At 43.4% G+C, this 21449-nt stretch overlaps 1 long non-coding RNA gene across 1 annotated transcript in view; it reads left to right on the forward strand.

Annotated features, from left to right (window-relative positions):
• Window positions 1–4137, forward strand: part of LOC307223255 — a 732363-nt gene extending 728226 nt beyond the window's left edge. The window contains exon 2 of the long non-coding RNA XR_013842051.1: window positions 4022–4137. This is a non-coding gene — a long non-coding RNA (uncharacterized lncRNA). The remainder of the gene's footprint in view (window positions 1–4021) is intronic.
• Window positions 4138–21449: the final 17312 nt, after the last annotated feature.

The raw sequence follows: 21449 nt of genomic DNA on the forward strand, positions 1-21449 counted from the left end.
AAGAAGAGGAAGAGGAGGAGGAGGAGGAGGAGGAGGAAGAAGAAGTTGTTGTTGTTGTTGTTGTTGCTGTTGTTGTTTGGATTTGATATCCCACTTTATCACTACCCAAAGGAGTCTCAAAGCGGCTAACAATCTCCTTTCCCTTCCTCCCCCACAAGAAACACTCTGTGAGGTGAGTGGGGCTGAGAGACTTCAAAGAAGTGTGACTGGCCCAAGGTCACCCAGCAGCTGCATGTGGAGGAGCGGAGATGCGAACCCGGTTCACCAGATTACGAGACTACTGCTTTTAACCACTACACCACACCGGCTCTCCTTACTTATGATTCCCAGAAAATGGTATTCAGATGCATGCAGCCTCTGACAGTGGAGCAGGGGCGTACGAAGTGGGGGGCAGAGGGTGTGGGTCGCCCCGGGTGCCAATTGGGCGGTGATGAAAAGATGGCCCCTCCCCCTCAGCTGTAGAGCGGCTGAGGGTGCATGCAGTCCATATGGCTGCCGCTCTCACATGCTGTCCATACGGGTGCCTGTACGGGCTGCCTCTCGCATGGTGACCGTATGGGCTGCCGCACATGTGCACTCCATACGGGCTGCCACACATATGCAGTCTGTACTGGATGCCGCACATGCGCACTCCATATGGGTTGCCCCGCCCCAGGTGCCGGAGAGGGTTCCTCCGCCACTGCAGTGGAGGTAGAACCTAGTCATTGTGGCTAGCAACGACTGATAGCCTTATCCTCCATAAATGTGTCTAATCCTCATTTTAAGTCAACAATTGTGGTAGCCTCCACTACCTTTTATGGGAGCAAATGGTATAGTTCAACTATGTGCTGAGTGAAGAAGTTCTTCCTTCCGTCTGCCTTGAGTCTTTTAACATCAGAGCCGGCCCAAGACATTTTGCTGCTTGAGGCAGAGCAGAAAATAGGGCATCCTCCTGCCACCTGAGATGACCAGAAGTGGTCTGGGAAACCTCAGCATGCTGATGGTGGTGGAGACAGAAGGAGTGCAGAGAGCAGCAGTCAGTGGACAAGGGCGACAAGCCCAGAGCTGCCACCCCTCCCAATTGTCCTCAGTCTGCCACCTGAGGTGACTGCCTCATCACAGCTAATGGGTGGGCCGGCCCTGTCCTACATTCAGCTTCCTTGGATGACCCTGAGTTAAAAGGCCAGTTTTCCCTGCAAACACCATATAGGCTGTAACATCCCTGCATGGCTTCTGTCACCGGGTATTTGCATTCATTGCCTAAACAAGAGAGAATGAGATAACCCTTAATGATGAAGCAGATACTTCATCTTCCTTGGGTTTCATAGGTTTTGTCTTATTAAGCATTCACTCTTGTCAGGCAAAACAAAGTCCATGCAAAAAAATGTTTTATTGCCTCTGTGTTATGTTATGGTACTTTTATTAGGGGGTGACATTCCTGAGACAGCACCTGCTGTGTGCATTTGGGCACTGAGCCAGGAATGGAATATACAAGAAACGTGTGATTTAAATCAAAATGGGTTTGTGTTACTGTGTAATGAATATCTCTAGGTCTGGGGAGCAGGAGAAATCAGAACTGTGTCCTTTAGAAGCATTAGAAATTTATACATCTATATCTCTGTAACTACTGTCCTTTGCACAAGCCACACAGCGGTTTGCAACAGGGAAATGGATGAAAAAATGTGCAAAACCCACAAAATAACACAATTCTTAAAAACTAAAGAACAATCACCAACAGCATCAGCGTCAGCCAGGTCTTTTCTCCAAATGCCTTCAAACAACAACCAACTATAAAGAGATGGGGTCAGACACGTCAAACAGAGAGGGAGTTCCACATATGCAGCCAACTCTTCATTCCAGGCATTTTAAGAACATATGTCTTAGAAGCATTTGTGCATGTGAATGAGAAAGAGAGAGAATGCAAGAGAACTCGAATCCCTTATGTCTTCGCCGAGCCAGCCACCACTTTACCTCCCATCAGCTTCCCAGCTTTCATCAGCTTTTTCACAGTGGTGACATTGTAGCCTTCAAACCACATGGCTCTTTGACTTCAGGGGTGTTGACTTTATAGGATTTGACCACGTGACCCCAAACTGCTGGGAGGTAAGTGTATAACTCTCTGGTGCCTACACAGGAGAACCAGCTGTGAAGGAAGGCCATCGATTGCCTGCTGCTAGCACAGAAGACTTCACGTGGAAACAAGAAAAGCCTTATTGATCAGAATTTGTTTAAAGTAGCACCCATGATATGTTTAATACTTTCTACTGAACTTCAAGGAAGACTAATTCTACTGATAGCCCCATTTATTATCCTAGTTCCGATACCCTATTATAACCAGACCAAACTATGTATAATTGAAATGACCACATATTCTTCTGCTGATTGTCCCTATCTCCATTTTTCTCTCTCCCTGTCCCCAACTCAATTGTTTCTTATCAAGTGTCCATTTTGGATTCTAAAACCCTTGGGCCAAGAAGCTGTCAAGTCTGTTCTTTGAAGTGTTGTGCATATAAATGGTACAAATAATAATTTTGATTGGCTAAACTTAGATGTCATGAAGTCAGAAAGGATGGTTTCACATATTAGCTTTGCCCATTTTCTTGTGTGATTGACAGGCACACTGAATCAGCATGCCTGACACCCACAGCCCACACCAGGACAGTGCGCATTCTCAGACCAATTGTTGCTAATTCAAATAGGCTAACAACACAACATCCATCATACAAAGCCAAACACAATAGCAGCAAGTCCACATGGCATCTGAAAGCGCCCTAAATAATTAGTTTAAATGAAGCTTAAATCATCAACACATGTAAATGCACAGTTCACCAGAAATTTTAATGGACTGCAAATTCTTGGTAAGAGTCAGTGCAGCCAAGATCAGTAAAAGGCTAACTACTCATGCATCAAAGTAATACAATAATCATGAGAATATATTAATCACAATCTTCTTGTTGACTTCTTGCATTCACATAGGCAGTGTTAACCCCCAGACTGAGCTTAAGACCTATTGGGTCTCAGGTTGTGTACACATCATACATTTAAATCACATGAATTTCCCCAACGAATCCTGTACTGAGAATTGTAGCTCCATGGGGGATAAACTACAGTTCCCAGGATTCTTTAGAAGAAGATATGTGCACAGACTGGAATGAGATGGGGGTTTGAGGCATCATGTTCTTAAGCTCAGAGTGCCAAAAGATTCTATCTCCTAAGTCCTCTGATTGGCTAGGGAGACTCACCCTAATTGCTACGACTTTTTACTATATACTGTATTGAATGGAGGAGGAATGACTGCTGGGAAACGCCATAGAGCATCTTCACCAGTGAAACCAGATGCATTCATCTGCCTCACCTGCAATAAAACATGTCTCTCCCATATCGGTCTCTACAGCCACAGCAACTCTCCAATGGCACACTCTCCCACTGACTCTTGAGACAGATGGATGACAACAATAATTTTAGTTTTAACCCACCTTGAGTCATGTCAGGGGAAAAGGTGGTTTATATATACAACAACAACAACAACAACAACAGACTGCAGCTTCCTCCCAGCAGCTAGTCCCATCCCTGAAGAGTGGAATCTCTAACTTTTTCAAAGGGCCCCTGCCTGTTTTGGAAGTCATTGACTTTGGTGTCCTTGAAAATCACTGCATCTTCAGGCCAAAGAGATGCTGACATCACAAGGTGTGAGGGTGCTTAACTTCTGAAGAGGCAGAGACATCAAAGCCTGATTTGAGGGTATATCATCCTCTTGGCCCAGTACATCCCCCTGGCTTCTCCTAATACAGAGTCAGAGTCATCTGCAAATTATATATATTTGATGAGTAACCTATATTTAGGGAGGAAACCAAAGTTTTATAGGAAATCAAAGCTTTCTGGCCCCAATTATGTTGGTTTCTGCTCTCTTCACTGTGCAGCGAAAGGCTTGTCACAAGACAATGTTTACATTCCACAGACAGCATTGCTGTTGTGTTTTCTCACGGGAAAGGGAGACTGGATGTGACGTACACTGGTTTCCTGTTTTTCACTGTTCTCACAGTGTGATTCTCTCCGTGCTTCAGAGGAGAGAGGATGCATTTTCTGCTCCGGCAGAGGCAAGATGTTTTTCTGTAATCTACCAGCTTTGAAATGTAAATAAAGCAATATAGAGCATGTTGGCACGTATTCCTCATCTTTCCGCTGTGCACGGGCTGCAAATCCACATTAATGGTTATGGGCCCAGAACCATGCAGTCAAAGTGACGGATGGACTTCGGAGTGCCGGCAAGGAATGCAATGGAATGCAAAGGGACGGATCGGACGCTATCTCTGCGCGTCAAGATGATTGATGAGGTATGTGCTACTGCTCCGGGCAGCCTGCCAGCATCTAATTAATGGCTTTATGGCTGGACTTTGAACTTTTAAAGCCGTTTGCCGGACACAGGCAACGGATAAAAGGATCGGATTCCTATGCTGGGGAAATCGAAAGTAACTTTTAGAATGTGCTTTTGGGCTAAAGCAGCTGCAGAGAATAGTGACGCAGCACTATTTAAGGCAGCAGAGGGAAAGCACTTTTGAACTTGCCTTTGGCATGATGTTTGAGGCAGCTGCAGTAAAGCAGAGTGGCACAGGCTCACAGGCAGAGGCTGTTTTGAACTTGCCTTTGGAATGAGGCTTGAAGCAGCAGAGACGCAGCTTGTATAAAGCAGCTTGTTTAAAGCAGCAGAGATGACGCAGAAGGCTAATGCCAGAGTCATGATGGCCCTTCAGGATGCTTGTGGGATTCCCAAGCTCAATAAGAAGAACTATGTGGACTGGGTTCTCTATGCAGAGGCTATTCTGCGGAAAGAGGGTCTGTTTGAAGTTATTACAGACACCCCCCCAGCTCCAATTACAGATGCATGGGAAGCTAAAGATTCCAAAGCAAGGGGAACTCTTACATTGATAGTATCCCCAGAAGAGCTCTGTCTATTGCGTGATAAGACCTCAGCCAGAGAAATTTGGGACGCTTTGAGAGAGGCTCACTTGAGGACAGAAGCTGGATCTACCATGTTTTACTTTAACAAGCTGCATAATATGGCTCTTGCTGAAGGTGGAGATGTGCGTACACATCTGATGGAGATGCAGAATCTGAGACATGAGCTGCAACAGAGAGGACTCAACTTTCCAGAGGCTGTGTATTCCTTCATGATACTACAATCTTTGGGTTCAGGTTGGGAGTCTGTTGCGACTCAGATTGCTGTACAGCCTATCGCTCAGCTGACAGTGGATTATGTTACTGCCGTGATTCAGAATGAAGCAGATCGCCGGGGTGCTGGCTGCATGGGAAATGGGGAGTCTTCACAGACGTCATCCCAGAGTGCAGTGGAACCACCAGATGGCGCCAAAGCTTTGAAGGCAGTGAAATGCTACTCCTGTGGACATCTAGGCCATATGAAGAGGGAATGTAGATATCCCAGGGCCAGGACAGAGCAGCGCAGCGGAAGCTCATCACGTGGAAGAGGTCGAGGCAAAGGCAGAGGTCCAGTGTCCAGGACAACGCAGCACAAGGCAATGGTCTCACGCTTCAATCCAAAAGTTGCAGAGGTCCAGAAGACGTCTAGATCTTTCTTCGTTGTTGATTCAGCGGCAACCCATCACATGTGCAACGATAAGCGACTGTTCGTGTCTTTTACACCGCAGGAAGGTGCGATTCACCAGGCGGATGACCACACAATTCCCAGTAAAGGCTACAGAACTGTTGTTCTTCACAGTTTGGACTTATCGATACAGAATGTACTTTATGTACCAGATGCCAAACATAATCTGCTCAGCATTGGACAGCTGAATGAGCGGAAAATTGACGTTTCCTTTAAGAACAAAAGGTGCATCATCACAAAGAAAAATGATTATGTATTGTATGCTGAATATGTTGATCGTTTGTATGTTTTGTATTATGATGATGTTGTGCAGGATGACACTTGTTGCATTGCAGGTTCTAACAAAAGTTTGCATGCAGATTGTATTCATGATTTTCACCGAAAATTTTGTCATTTGAATTTTGAGGCAGTATCTAAAATGCCTGCCTTGGTTGAAGGTATGACTATTAAACCCTGCAGGTACCACATGAAGTGCAAGGCATGCGCAGCAAACAAGGTGAAAATGGCTGCGAAAGGTAAGGTGTCTAGTAGGCAAGCTACAGAACCATACCAAATTGTTCATGCTGATTTGGTTGGACCACTAGCGCCCTCTTTGGGAGGAAATAGGTACTTCATGGTTCTCATTGATGCATTTTCCAGGTATATTTATGTGTACAATCTCAAGCAGAAATCAGAGGCTTTTCCTAGGTTCAAGGAATTCTGTGCTTGGTTGGAAAATGTGCATGGTAAGAAGGTAAAGACTCTTTTCAGTGATCGCGGAGGAGAATTCACTTCTCAGCAGTTTGAAGCTTTTCTGACTGAGAAAGGAATTCAACACGATTTGTCTAGTCCTCGCTCGCCATGGCAGAATGGACTTGCGGAACGAGCAAATCAGACATTGCTTCAAGGGTTAAAAACCTTGCTACATGATGCAAATCTTCCAGAGAGTTATTGGGCCGAAGCTCTCTCATGTTTCACTTACAGTTATAATCGCAGGTTATCTTCAGCGATTGGTTGTACCCCCTATGAGAAGATGTTTGGCAAGAAGCCATACATCAAACATATGAGAATTTTTGGTTCTGACATGTGGGTTCACTCACCACAAAACTCCAAGTTAGACAAGCGTGGTTTGCATGGTATCTTTCTAGGTTATGAGAAAGGTTCTTACAGAATAAGGATGACTGACTCTAAGACAATTAAGCTCACAAGAAGTGTTGAGTACAATGCCAAGTGGGGGGAGAATGTGGGAATTTTCCAATGTTACCCTGGTGACAGTGATGAGACTGAGGATAGTCAAAAGCAACCACAGCAACCCACACCCACTGATGAAAGTTCTGATTCTGAGTCTGAAACTGAATCGGGTGATTCAGAGGATTTCAAGAGTGCGAAAGCCTCTATGCGACCCTCTGAAAGCTCTGATCAAGAATTGGAGGAACCATTGTTCACAATAGGTCACTTTTCTCCTAAGAAGGAAGAGGAGAGTGTTGAAGACCTAAGGCTAATTCGCAGGTCACAAAGAGCCACAAAAGGTAGACCTCCAAAGAGATTTGCTGATGAGTTTGCTAAGATAGCAGTAACAGCTGTTAAAAGCTCCAGGAAGGTATTTGAACCTTCAAGTTTCCAAGAAATCCAGGATTTGGATTCAAAGGAAGCTGAGCCATGGTTAAATGCCATGAAGGCTGAGCTTGATTCCTTGGAAAGGAACAAAACATGGGAACTAGTTCCAGTAGTTCCAGGAATGAAACTGCTTGGAAGCAAATGGGCCTTCAAAGCGAAGACTGATCAAAATGGCAAGATAGTCAGACACAAAGCCAGATTGGTAGCCAGAGGTTTTGCACAAGTACCAGGTGAAGACTATCACGAGACCTACTCACCCACAGTGAGGTATGAGAGCATTAGGCTTATGCTCAAGCTAGCTGCAGAGGAGAATTTACACATTAGTCACCACGATGTGAATACAGCTTTTCTGTACGGATCTCTAAATGAATCACTTTATATGCTTCCACCTGATGGCGTACAGGTAAAACAGGGCTTTGTTTGTGCTCTGAAAAAGTCCCTTTATGGTCTCAAACAAAGTGCACGGTGTTGGCACACAAAACTCACTGAAGTATTGTTTTCTCTAGGTTTTCGGCAAGGGAAAGCTGATCCATGTGTATTTGTCAAAGAGGAGGGGCAAAAGAAACTGTATTGTTTGTTTTATGTTGATGATTTATTATTCTTTTGGAAAGATGTCACAATGTACAATAACGCCCTAGCTCAACTGAAAGAACACTTTGACATGAAAGATCTTGGTGAGGTAAACAACTACCTATCTCTGGAAATAGAGAGAGATCAAGATGGTAACATTCTAGTACACCAGTCACGGAAAATTGCTGATGTGTTAAACAAACTAAACCTGATGGATGCTAACCCTGTAGACACACCGATGACAACAGGTTATCAGGTAGATGACACTGAAGAAGCATTTTCTGACACTACACTGTACAGAAGTGTGCTAGGCAAACTAAACTTCATTGCCAGATGTTCAAGACCAGACATTGCTGTTAGCTGTAATTTGCTAAGCAGACAAGTCAACAATCCTACTGTTAAGGATTGGAAAGCTCTGAAACGCGTAGCGCGGTATTTGAAAGGCACTATGCATTACAGACTGAGATTTAACAATCAGAAGTCTGGTGGTCTTGAGATATTTGCAGATGCAAGTTTTGGAAGTGACACTACAGACAGGAAAAGCACGTCTGGAGTTTGCTATATGTACAATCGGGCTCTATTTGATTGGTCATGCAAGAAGCAAACAACAGTTAGCTTAAGTACTTGTGAAGCTGAACTGAATGCACTGTCTTATTCACTCAAAGATAGTGAATGGTTGTTAGAATTGTGCAAAGACATGAAAATTCCTGTCAAATGTCCAATCCAGGTTTACCAGGACAACAAAGCATGTTTGGCTTTGCTGAATTCTGAAGGTTGTAAGCAAAGCACGAAGCACTTGCAATTGAAGTTGCAACATGCTAGGGAACGTATTCAGAAGGGACTCGTAATGGTGTCCTATATGCCAGGTAATGAAATTCCTGCTGATGTATTGTCCAAGATTGTATCAAGGGATCAACACTGTACCTATGTGCAGAAGTTGGGTTTGTACTGATATTGTACGAACACGCTGCCCAGTGATGTTCACAGAAAGGGGGAGGATGTTGGTTTCTGCTCTCTTCACTGTGCAGCGAAAGGCTTGTCACAAGACAATGTTTACATTCCACAGACAGCATTGCTGTTGTGTTTTCTCACGGGAAAGGGAGACTGGATGTGACGTACACTGGTTTCCTGTTTTTCACTGTTCTCACAGTGTGATTCTCTCCGTGCTTCAGAGGAGAGAGGATGCATTTTCTGCTCCGGCAGAGGCAAGATGTTTTTCTGTAATCTACCAGCTTTGAAATGTAAATAAAGCAATATAGAGCATGTTGGCACGTATTCCTCAAATTTCCGCTGTGCACGGGCTGCAAATCCACAAATTATCCCCAAATAAATTTCTGGATAAAGCTTTCATAAATGTATCCCAACTGCATTTGAGATGCTAATGAGCCACTTGGCTCCCAGGCACAATGCAAGCAGAACATTCCAGAATGTTATACCTCCACCAAGCATTGTTGCCTTCCATGCAATTCATAACCTTTTATATGCAAGCTTGCTGGATGGAGCTCTATGGACGTTTTTGGCCTTATTCCAGAATCCAACAAGAAAGGACAGGAACACAAATGCAGTTGGGATGATTGATCTATGAGACATAACTCAATCCAATGGGGTTGTTTCTGGAACTGGATCAGATGCTGAGAATATTAAAAGGCCACAAGTACATTTATGAATCACAAAGTGCACACAACTGAGCCTTGGAATTGAGTCCATTGATTCATTAATTGAACTCAACCGAACTCTAATAGCATTTAATGTTCATTAGCCCCTCATTAGCATAATATAGTGGGGCCTTGCATGTCTCTGTGGGAGTCTTCATGGTTAGTTGCTAAACTAAAAGCTTCCTCTTTCCTGTTTCTATAGGGTAGCTGTTATAGGAATTAAAAGATATGTCTCTCAGACCACTTGCCTCAGCTGTCTCAGAAGGTTTTTTCTCTGGCTTTGGAATTTGTATCCAAGCCTCTTTCATTTACTTCCAAGGATGGCATTGTTCTGAAGGGACAACAGTAGAAACTATGAGGCAGCCATCTTGTATATCTGATGTTGGTAATGTGTTTAATGGACATCCACATTGTGATGCAGAAGCAAATCACTCACATTTCTTAATAAGTCAAAGACATAAAACTTCATTGTGTTTGAAACATTTGGGTGGTTAGGCCCACAACACCAGTCTTTACAGGATGGAGCTGCCAGCTTCCTGTTTTCAACCAGATATTTCCACCCCACAATGAGCTACTATCAGAACAAGAAATACAAGTCTGTGTCCTTGGGCAGGTAGGTGGATAGGCAACCTCATTCCATGTAAAGTTGCCGAGAGAGAAGCAGTGTTACAGATCTGGATCTTTGTGGCCCAACACAGGTTGACTATTTAGAATCACCATATTTTGAGACCACGGGGATTCAGATCTGTAGGGGTTGTGTCCCAACTTAACCTGCCTTCAATTTTAACCCATAGCTCTGGTGGAGCAGGGAACCAAGGTCTGACTCACAGGATTCCTGGTCCCAGCTTTACAGTGTTGGAACCCTATTCAGTTGTACTCAAAGCATATGGCATATGTGTGGAGAATGGAGGACTGCACCTCTGCCTGCACTTGCAATTGTCATGTGCCTTGCTGACCACGCCAGTGGCATAGTGTGGGTTGCCAGCACCCGGGGCCATACAGTGGGGGGGGGGGGAGAAGGAAAACAGATGGAGTACAAATTTGCATTCAACTGCCTAACAGCATCCGCATCACCCAGGAGATTGCAGCCACAGAGATAAGAAAGAATCATTCCTTTGTCTGGAGAAATTCACTTCCTGGTTCACATGGAGAAGCCATTTTTAACGGAGCCCTGCAATGGAAGCACACAGCTGTACTGAGGCAGCACTGGGTGTTGAAATGTTGTACCCCTAATAATTCTGCATCTGGGGCAACCACCCCCGTGGCCCCCCAACACTACACCACTGGACCACACCACTGGATCTGGCAGGTAGAATCTAAATGCATGAAAAGGGGGGCATGTATGCACATGAAAACGTAGATATGAAAGCATCCCATTCCAGACCCCTGCAAGGGGCAGGGGCAGAACAGTGCTTGCAATTCACAGCAGGGATATCGGTGTGTTCCTGTTTCCCTCTCCCCTACACATCTCCCATGCACACAGACATCTGAAAAAGGCTTGGGTTTCTATAGCTTTGACCCCTCTTCCTTCCCAAAAGTGACAGTTCCCTAACACAACAGGTAAGGAACATTAGAAACTGGAAGAGAATCACTAGTATTATACCCAGGAAAACTAATGCAACAAACCCCGTGTCTGAATGCACCCTATGTAGCCACTGGTTTTTCCAATTTTCACCGAGGCTGAATTAAATCAATTTGACTAAGGCCCGCAGAAAAATTGAAATAGATTTTTTCTGAGTGTTACAGGCAAAATCCAGGAAAGAGTCAAAACTTTTGGGAACCAGGTCACACCTTTTTCTTGATCATTATTGTTCTCTTGTCTGACCATGCAGTTGCAGGAGAATGTCAATGTGCAAAGCCTTGCCTTCTTTTTCTGCTGCTTCCCAGTGACAGCTCTAAACTCTCTATGAGAGAAATTAATTTACTCTTCCTTTGTTTACTTTCAGACCGGGCAGTTCGTTATGCACCCAGGCGTTCCAATTGCTATTGGCCACCTAACCTGAAGGTCTTACCCTCCTTCACCTCATTCTTGCCTCTGCCAGAATTCACAATCATCGTTGCTATTCCTAATTGGACAAAAGGGACCAGACTATTTACTCCCTCACAGGTAGGTATGCACCTCATAACAAGGCTGAACACTCTTTCTGACACTGAGTTGCCTCAGTTTCGGAACAAAATCTCCTGTTCTCCAACTGTTTAAAAGTGTTAGAAGCAAATACAGTAGAAGTTGACATCAGGGCTGTGGAAAGGCTGTGTCGTGTCCTTGAGGCTAGAGCTGTGCTTTTTCCCCTATGATGCATATTTTTAAAAAATAGTACCAGGAATTATTATCTTTTAAATGAGGTACCTGGTTTGTCTAAAGCAGGCATAGAAGGCAAAATAGATTATAAGAACCTAACCCAAGAAGAGGTCTTGTTAGATCCAGTCAAAAACCCATTTAGTCCAGCATCCTGTTCCCACAGCGACAACCAAATGCCCACGGGAAGTCTGCAAGTAGGATCTGAGTGTGACCACATCATCCCCACTTTTAATTCAACAACTTGTATTCAGAGGCATACGACCTCAGACAATGGAGGTAGAACCTCGCCATTGTAGTGTGTATTGGATTGGCTCTGCTGAGAGGTGACGCACATTGTCAAGCACCTCACCCCTCTCTCTCTGGGTAGGTGCCGGTGACACACTCTGTTGGGAAGCTGGGAGAGCAATGGTGCCCCGCCCACACTGACTCACTGGCCACTACCACCAGTAGCCAACTGAGAGCCTTATAACCCATCCACTCCAGCAATATGGTCTAGGATTTGGATTGCCTTGTAATTCATCTGCTTTAATTTAAAATAAAAAATGTTGAGCTATAGGTTCTGAACTTATTTGGTGCGTCTGTTTTTGTTTTTTGTTTTTATTATTATTATTAGTAGTAGAATTTATATACTGCCCTATACCCGGGGGTCTCAGGGCGGTTCACAGAATAAAATCAAGATATAAAACTACAAAATATCTAATAAAAATAGGTACAACAACCCAATAGCCCCCCCCCAACACATTTTAAAGGGTCATAGGATGTAAACTGGATCAACCAAAGACCTGGTTTAAAAGGAACGCTTTTGGCTGGCATCTAAAGGTATATAATGAAGGCGCCAGGCAAACTTCCCTGGGGAGAGCATTCCACAGATGGGGAGCCACTGCAGAGAAGGCCCGTTCTCGTGTTGACACCCTCCGGACCTCTCAAGGAGGGGGCACATGAAGGAGGGCCTCAGAAGATGATCTCAGGGTCTGGGTACCCACAAGTTACAACAATGAGAGCCGAAATCACTGGTTTCACGATGGTTTCACTTTAAATTCCATTGTATCCCCAGATCTCACTGTCTATGCGGCATCATCACAAGGCCAAGTCAGAGTGGAGACAGAACCATGACGATGGACAGGTGCATAACAATTTGCTGTTGTTGCCACCACAGTGAAGGTTCTTCTAGCTGGTGTTCTGTCAGAGTTGTCCCAAGTCTTTCTGTAGTTGCTGCCTCACAATTTCATCGTCTGCATCTCCTCATCATACCAAGAAGCTCCAACTTAGGAATAATTGAGTAAATCCCCTGAGTGATCATGGTCTTGTTGGCTGTGGCTGGTGGGATTCTTAGTCCAAAACATCTGGAGTTGGGAAGGCTGCCTCAGATCCACCACGGTGGGGATAGGGCCATCTTAATCAAAGAATCTCTGAGGACATTTTGGATATCAACTGGGATCACACTGGATAGGTCCCCCTACCTCGTAGGACTTCGTAGGACAATGGAATCTTGAAAGACAACTGTAAATGCTCATGGCATGACTTTGGAGTAATTGGACTATAAGTCCCAAATGTTTGATGGCAGTTGTTGTTAGAAATACAAATAAATAGAGATGGAATCATTATATTTTCGGATGGTTTTCTATTAGTTGCATTGAACAAAGGAAAGAAAATGAGGAATGTAGGTTTCTATTTAGTGGTTGAGTGTGTTGCTTAAAAAAGTGTGTGAGGTTTCCTGTCCTTCCCTTTATGAAAAGACCATTGGTTCAGGGGATGGAAAGCACATGTTCTCATTATCCTTTCCTGTTCATCAGTGCGGATCTGTCACATGTCACATTTTCTCCCCTCGGAGGCATATGGTGAGTGTTAGTGATAATAGCTGCAGCATGTCGATCCAAGCCTGACAAGTCCTATCTGACACACAAGATGGGTGAGTGACATTTACCTTGACAGATGTAAAGGGGTGTGTGTGTGTGTGTGTATAGCTTGACACCCCTTCCCTCTACTTCCAGGATGCTTGGACCAAATACAGATTATTATCCTTGGAATTCATTTTTCCTGCCACTTCTTCAGTATTTTTATTGTATTTTAAATATTTTGTTGGAAGCCACCCAGAGTGGCTGGGGAAACCCATCCAGATGGGCAGGGTATAAATAATGTGTTGCTGTTGTTGTTTTGTTGTTATCTAAAGCTGCAGTCCTAATGTCACTTGCCTGGAGGTAAGCCCCTTATATTCAATAGAGCTTACTTCTGGTGGTAAGGATTGCACTGGGTAAACTATCCTTATCATCATCATCATCATCATCATTTTATAGATTTTTCAACATTAAGGCCTTGGCTGCATTGTCTCTCCATTCCATGAATCTTGTTGCTTTTCTCCTTTGCTTGTTTGCTTGCTTGCTTTTTTGCCTTTAAAATAGTGTTTCATTTTTTTTAAAAAAAACACACCTCTTAAACTCTTGGAGACACTGCTGTTCCACTCCTTGGTGCTGTAGCACTTGTCTCCCCTGGAAAGCACTTAAAAGCTTCAAAGAGGCTATCCCTCTGGCAGTACGACTACTTCTCCTCCATGCATAAATATAGCACAAAAAGTGCTGTATCAGAACTAGCTTTAAGATAAAATACTTTTTAAAAATCAAAAGTGTTGCTAACCTTGAATGGCTTTTTTTCTCTTATTTGGTTCAGCAGTCAATCTTGAAAACGGTTTTGGGGCGGAAGATACATTAGGGTGTCTTGGTTAGAGATGTATCGATGGAAGGCACATTCTAGTGTACTGGCAAGCAAGAACTATCGTTGGAGTTCAGGGACACCTTCCAGCCAGGGGAAAATACTCCAGGAGGGGGCTAGTGAGCAGTGTGGATCAGAAGGTCCTTGGTCTGGAGAGAATGCCATGGGTTATTCAGAGACAGGGTGTCAAGATAGGAAGGAGAATCAATCAGCACTGGTGTCTTACTTTCTCCTGGGATGAGGCCTTTCCACAGTGTTTTCCCACCAGATGCCTGCCTCTCTTTCCTGCTTGATGCCCCACCACCTGGTGTCCTACTTTCTCCTGGGATGAGGCAGCCAGCAGTCAGATAGGTCTTGGCCTTTCCACAGCATTTTCCCACCGGATGCCTGCCTCTCTTTCCTGCTTGATGCCCCACCACCTGACAACCCCAGGTCACTCTGTAGTGATCTATGGCTGTCTCAGTCAGACTCGGCTGATGCCCAAGTCCCTCAAAATAGAACTGATTTGGCTTGGGGCTTGGCTGAGTCCAGTGCACAGCCTACATAATAACCTGATCCAGTGTTTGGTAGCTTTGCAATAGTGTGACAAACGTCATTCACCTCAGAATTCATTCTATTTTTAGGCAGGGGGGGGGGGGAAACAGGAAGAGCATTTTGCTGAAATTTCTCCAAGTGGTTGAGAAATTCTGAAACTCCCCACCTCTGAAATGCTGGAGACCAATTTTGTACCCTTCAGAAACAACATAAAAAGGCACTGCTTTTGTGCTTATCACTGGCATCTGGCTGACCAATGTGTGAACAAGATGCTGAACTAGATGGACCATTGGCCTGATCCAGTGGCTTCTTCTTTTGTTCTTACACCTATGCATACGGTGAAGAATGTCTTTCTGATTTCAGTAGAATTAAAGCTGGCATTCAGTAGGATTAAAGCTGGCATCATGAGAAGAGAAGACTCCCTGTAAAAGATCCTGATGTTGGGAAAGATGGAGGGCACAAAGAGAAGGGGACGACAGAGGATGAGATGGTTGGACAGTGTTCTCTAAGCTACCAGCATGAGTTTGTCCAAACTGCGGGAGGCAGTGGAAGACAGAAGTGCCTGGCGTGCTCTGGTCCATGGGGTCACGAAGAGTCAGACACGACTAAATGGCTAAACAACAACAACAATGTTAACATCTCATACAAACATTCTGCAGGTACTTAGTTGTCCAGGCTGCTTATTACACCTCTTTGTTGCCCCACAGGCATGGGCTTCTGCCTTTTCTATGGGGTTCAGCAGTGGGGGTGGGTTCTAAAAAAAAGAGGCTCCTCACCTCCTTTGTTCTCTTAGAATGGCAATGGTGGTCACCTGAGGGATGTAGGAACTGAGTTCCTGTGAGTTCCCCCTTTTAAAAAAAGCCCCAGGGTTCAGCCTGCCATTGATGTGAAGGAATAGAACACTTTAAAAATATATATCTGCACTCTCTCACTTTTGCCTGCAGAGCCAGTCTATGAAACCAAACGTTCCAATGTTTTAAGGAAACCTTATGATCACTCTCTACTAAGGAGGAAATGAGCTAGCTATGCAGGGGACTAATATCTGTTTGTCTGATGTGTCATATTATCATTGCCTGGCAAGCTTGAAAGAAAGGGCCCTTCTAAAATATAAGGACACATAAATTGGAGCTTAATAGGCTACCATATTAGGCCCAGCTTGTTCTAACCACTGACATTTTCCCTCTGTAATGGATTTCCTTCATTTTACCAGCAAAGTTCGCATTTAAGACACGTACACCCCCCTTTCCTGGAGAGGGGAGGCTTCATCTTGATCTCCAAATTGCAGCATTTATTTCTGCTAGTTTCCAAATACTGGGATAATTCCCATTTATTACCTTTCATGTGTCTGTAAATTGCACTTTTTTTTTTAAAAAAAGTGACATATGTCAGTTTCTTTTAATTTCATTTTCACCAAACAGCCATTTTACCTGAGCTGTCCAATAGTTTTCCAGCAAAGACTCTTTCTAAGTTGAGGAAAGCAGTGGGTTTTTAAATCTCCAAGACAAACTGTACACGTTAACATGAAATGAAATTCATTTTCTCTAGCTCCACGGCCCTTTGCGAGGTATGGACATGAAATAAGCTGATCAGGCCAAGCGATGGCTTCTAATCCAGCCGCATCCCTACAGAGGGATGATTGTATTGAAGAGCAAAGTCTGATATCAAAGCTTAGCTGTCCCCCCAGTAAACACCAAGCAAGAAAGGATAGGGCGTATGATTGGATCCAAAGCTTTCCAAACCAAATGCCTACTTCTGAAATGACTTTCAGCCTTTTGAATCCATACTTCCCAAGACAGATTTAATATCTTTCACAAAGCACAGCCTTCCGAGGTTTCTCAAGCGATTTTACAGTGCCTGTCAAGAGAGGTAAATTAAATGCAAAAACAAACTTCTTTCTTTAACCATTGCATCCCCAGTTATTCCCCCTACCCCTTAAAACACACACACAAACACAGAGAAAATAGAAAAAGTGTGTGTGTTTTAAGTGACAACAGAAAAGAAGTCGCCGTGCAGTCTTATGAGGCACTGCTTTCATGACATAGCTCAGGGGTTGTGAACCTCAGGTCAAGGAGTCAAATGTGGCCCACAAGGCTTTTCTATGAACCCCTTGGTACTTTCCTCTAGGCCACACTTCCTTCCCAGATCACAATCTTTTCCCCAATTTACATTCTGACCCAGCCAGGTTGTGTCCTTGAACTGATAACCCAAATGGAGGATGCTGATTGGTATATGTGTCTGTGGAAACCTCAGATAGGTCACTCCTTCCATTTTTTGCCCTGGTCCCACCCACCATTGGTAGGTGACCCTCAGAATAGTGCCCACAAGGAAATGTGGTCCTCATGCTGAAGATGGTTTGAATGGGAGACTGATGTAGAACTCTGTGCCCTCAGCAGTGGGCTGAACCATCTCTAACAGAGTTCTTTCAGACTGCAAATTGCTTTCAAGTGTTTGGCCCAGCAGCCATCTTGTGAGATGGCCCTATATTATCACAGATGTGGAACTGGGACTGGCAATGGAATCTTGTGCATGTTTCCTGAAAAGGAGGGAGAAAAAGAACACCTATTATGTCACATACCTCCAACTTATATGGTATTCTAATATTTTCATGTTTCTCTGTGCTCCTTCATTGTCTTCATTTTAAAAGCAATTAAAAGAAGTGATTTCCACTGTGTTCAGTTGGGCTTACTCTCAAGTAAGTGTGCACAGGATTGCAGCCTAAGAGCATGACTTTCCACACTGTGACTACATGAAACAGATCAGAACAGTAATCTCCCTTATTTAAGTTGGACACATGGCATCAGTGTGGCATTTGAATGTTACTGAGTATAATTCTCAAGATTCCATAACTGATGTGTTTATATCCTGAAGGCTGAGCTCTTTTCTTTTCCCCAGCAGACAATTTGGCTGACAACGCTTTTGTGGGCTCCCTAGAAATTGATCTATTTCTGGTTGCTTTTTTGACATTAGTTCCTTCTGCACTAAAAGGCATGTTTCTACCTGCAAATGAGTAGGAATCATAAGACTGCCACCTATTAGTTTCTCTTCCAATCGCTGTGCAACACAGAAACAGGCAGATGGACAATGACAGTTCTCCATTTCATGTGGCAGATCTGATTACTCTGGAAAACACACTAGTACAAACCCCAAATGTTAGGAAAAACAGATGGTGTGAATTCGTGCAGCATATACCAAGGGAGGATCCTCGGGCACTGAACAGTTGTCTCAACTCTTTTGCTCAAAGCAAGAAACTGAGACTTTGTGTTCCCCCTGCCCTCCCCAATATTCTTTGTTGAGCAATTGTATGCCTAGGATGTGTGTGGGAATGCAGGTGGAATTGTTGGCCTTCGGTTTAACTACTGGCCAGGCAACGTTCCGTTTGGAAGTCTGGTTGAAGGTTTCAGGTTCAACCCCACTTGGAAGGATCAAGGAAGAGGTGGTGTAGAACAGACCCTGGAGAGCAACTGCTAAGTGAGAGAGGACAATATTGGGCTGGATCAGGGGGTGGGGAATCTGCGGCCCTCCAAATGTTGCTAGACTGCAACTCTCATCCCCCCTGACTACTGGCTATGCTGGCTGGAGCTGATGGGAGATGGAGTTCAGCAACTTGAAAGGGCACAGTTTTTCCACTACTGTGCCAGATAGGGAAATGGCATGCTCTGTTGTACGACAGCACCCTATGTGTTAAGTTGTGGGTGAACATATCAGACGACACAGCGATTCTTCAAACAGCTCTTGTTTATTCACAGGCCAGAACAGAACTGAACTGAAGGGTTCAGTCAGCCTGCTTATATAGAGCTCCAGTACAACGTAACTGTAACAATTTTCTAAAACTATCCAATCACTGAACGTCACTTTCGATCCCTTATTTGCATAACTATCTACAGTATCCCCCTGCTGGCCCAGGGTGAGAACTTCAGTACATAACACTATGAGTTTACTCTAAGAATGGAACAGAGGGATATAACTGAGGCTGGGCTGAGACAACTCCCCTGCACCTGCTTCCAACCTCAGTTCTGTTGTACTTCAAGTTCCTGTAACAGCAATGGGCATTTGCCCTTTGACTCCCCGCCCCCATCCTGTTCCCAGCTCAGCAACTTAACTATTCCAGGCTGCCTATTTTCAAAGGGGCATTTTCAAGGGAGCCTTTGAGGGAATCCCTTGTTAGTTCCTGTAATGGATTTTTGATGTGAAGATGAGTCACTGGCCATATGCTTTAAATGTTTATTACTAATTGCACCGGTAGCATTTTTTAATGTACAAAGTGCTGTGAAAATGGGACCCAAATGACCTAGTGAGGGTAAATGCTGATTTACAATTTGAAATCAGTTGCCATTTCAGTCCCATCTTTACAGACTGAAGAATCTGAGGCTGGGAGATCAATGTGGTAGACTACTTCAGTTCTGCATGCAATATGGAGCAGAAATCCATTTGGTCCACATTTTAGAGTGAACTGACTGAATCTGTGAGCCCCAGGTTTATATATAGATCAAAATGATGTCATCAGTTGGGTTGCACACTTTTCAAGATGTAGCTTTGTTTTGTTTTAAAGAAGTGCATGCATACAAAAATGCATATTTTAGGGAGAAATGCATTGAAACGCATACAAAAAAATGTATTTAAGGGAAATGATACATTCAAAAATTGTGGTTCAGGGAGAAGCACATCCAGTTTAAATTCAAATTCTTTTATTTTCTTAAATCCACAAAATACGAGAATTGACCTATTATTGAGTACAACCTCAATAATATTATTATTAAGCACATGTAAAACTGTCATGGAACAAAAATAGGCTGAGCTGTCCATCCCTAATAAACCTTCCCTTCAACTGCAGTGTGGATGTCCATTAAAAATAAAATAAAATTACATTGTAGAGCCCCCATGAATGGCATTTTACTGCCTTCCTGAAGTCAGTGGAAATTATACAACCTTCCAACACATTCCCATCAAAAGCAGTTACAATGAATTGCTCTTATGGCTGTATGTGGTTGTTGTTTTTAAGTCACTGTGGATTAAGAGAGAGAGAGAAATGTGCTGTTTAGCAAGCGGATGAAGGCAAATGTGTGAGAGAGACACACACTGTATATTTATTTACTTATGATGATCCCAGCCATGAGCCATCAGCCTACAGCTTCGTTTTACAATTGCCTTCATTGGCTATTCACAAGCAAGCCATGAATAGCGGGATTATATCCAAATTCATTCTGTTTTTGCTTCCCAAATAGGATCTATTAAATAGTTACTTCTCAGGATGGCGGGTGTTATTAACTGTTTGCGAGTGCAACGTTTTACAAGTGACACTTTCCTTATATATGCATGAAGAACTGGGAGTGCTTTGAGAAGTGGAAAGGAGATCAGTTACACAGACTTGGAGGAGAAACAGAGAATCCATGTTAGCATGTGTAACTAGCCCCAAATGATTTCAAACCATCCTCCTCCAGGGACCAGGAAGTTAATTAGAAAAACCTGGATCTCCAGGATTTTTAGATTCCTGAAGTCCTAGGCACCATCTACTTTCCTTCCTTAGTGTTCTTTGTTTTTGAAAGTTTCTGCAAGTATTGTTGTATGATGGCATGAGACAAGATTAAATATTATGTTTATTCATTCATTCATTCATTTTATTTTTATTCTGACTTTCTCCTAGCAGAGGACCCACTCACAACATGAATTTAAAAACAGATACAGCTAAAAGCCACACTAATATTTCAAAAATACTTTAAAAAAAATTAAAAATTTAAATAGTTTAAATATGTACATGCCAAGTAAAACTGAAATATGTATATGCTGAACTGAAATATGTATATGCTAACTTTGTGCCTGAAATATGTATGTGCTAACAATTCTGTTCCAGAACCGTGCAAAGGTCAACATTTTCAAAGCTAGCCTAGCCTAACACCAACCAGAAAATACTTGTAAAAAGGGCCTCAATCCTGGCCAAAAATATACTCTCTTAACTCAATGGGCTCAAGCACATGTCAGTTGAATGGTACTTTTTACCTGAGGGCAACTTTGAAAATCCTTACTGGCCTGATAGTTCACTTCGAATACATTGCAATGTGAAATACAACAAAGCCATATGCAGAACTAAAGGTAAAGAGGTAAGACAGGTTTGTTTAGTTGTTAATAAACAAGTGTTTATATATAAGTATTAACTTATATAAACACCATCTCCACCTCCTTGAAAGATTTCATCAACAGTGTCTCCCAAAAAAATTTAAAAAATTACACATCACTTGGGAACACAGGCGAACTAATGCCAATGTACTGGAAGAAGCAAAGATCACCAGTGTCAAAGCAATGATTCTTCAACATCAACTTTGTTGGACTGGTCATGTTGTGCGGATGCCTAATTATCGTCTTCCAAAGCAACTACTGCCTTCCGAACTTAAAAATGGAAAGTGTGATGCTGGTGGTCAACAAAAGAGGTTTAAAGACTCCCTCAAGGCAAATCTAAAAAAATGTAGTATAAATACTGACAACTGGGAAACACTGG

The sequence above is a fragment of the Podarcis cretensis genome (assembly GCF_951804945.1).
Source record: "Podarcis cretensis genome assembly, chromosome: 1".
NCBI classification, from domain to species: domain Eukaryota; kingdom Metazoa; phylum Chordata; class Lepidosauria; order Squamata; family Lacertidae; genus Podarcis; species Podarcis cretensis.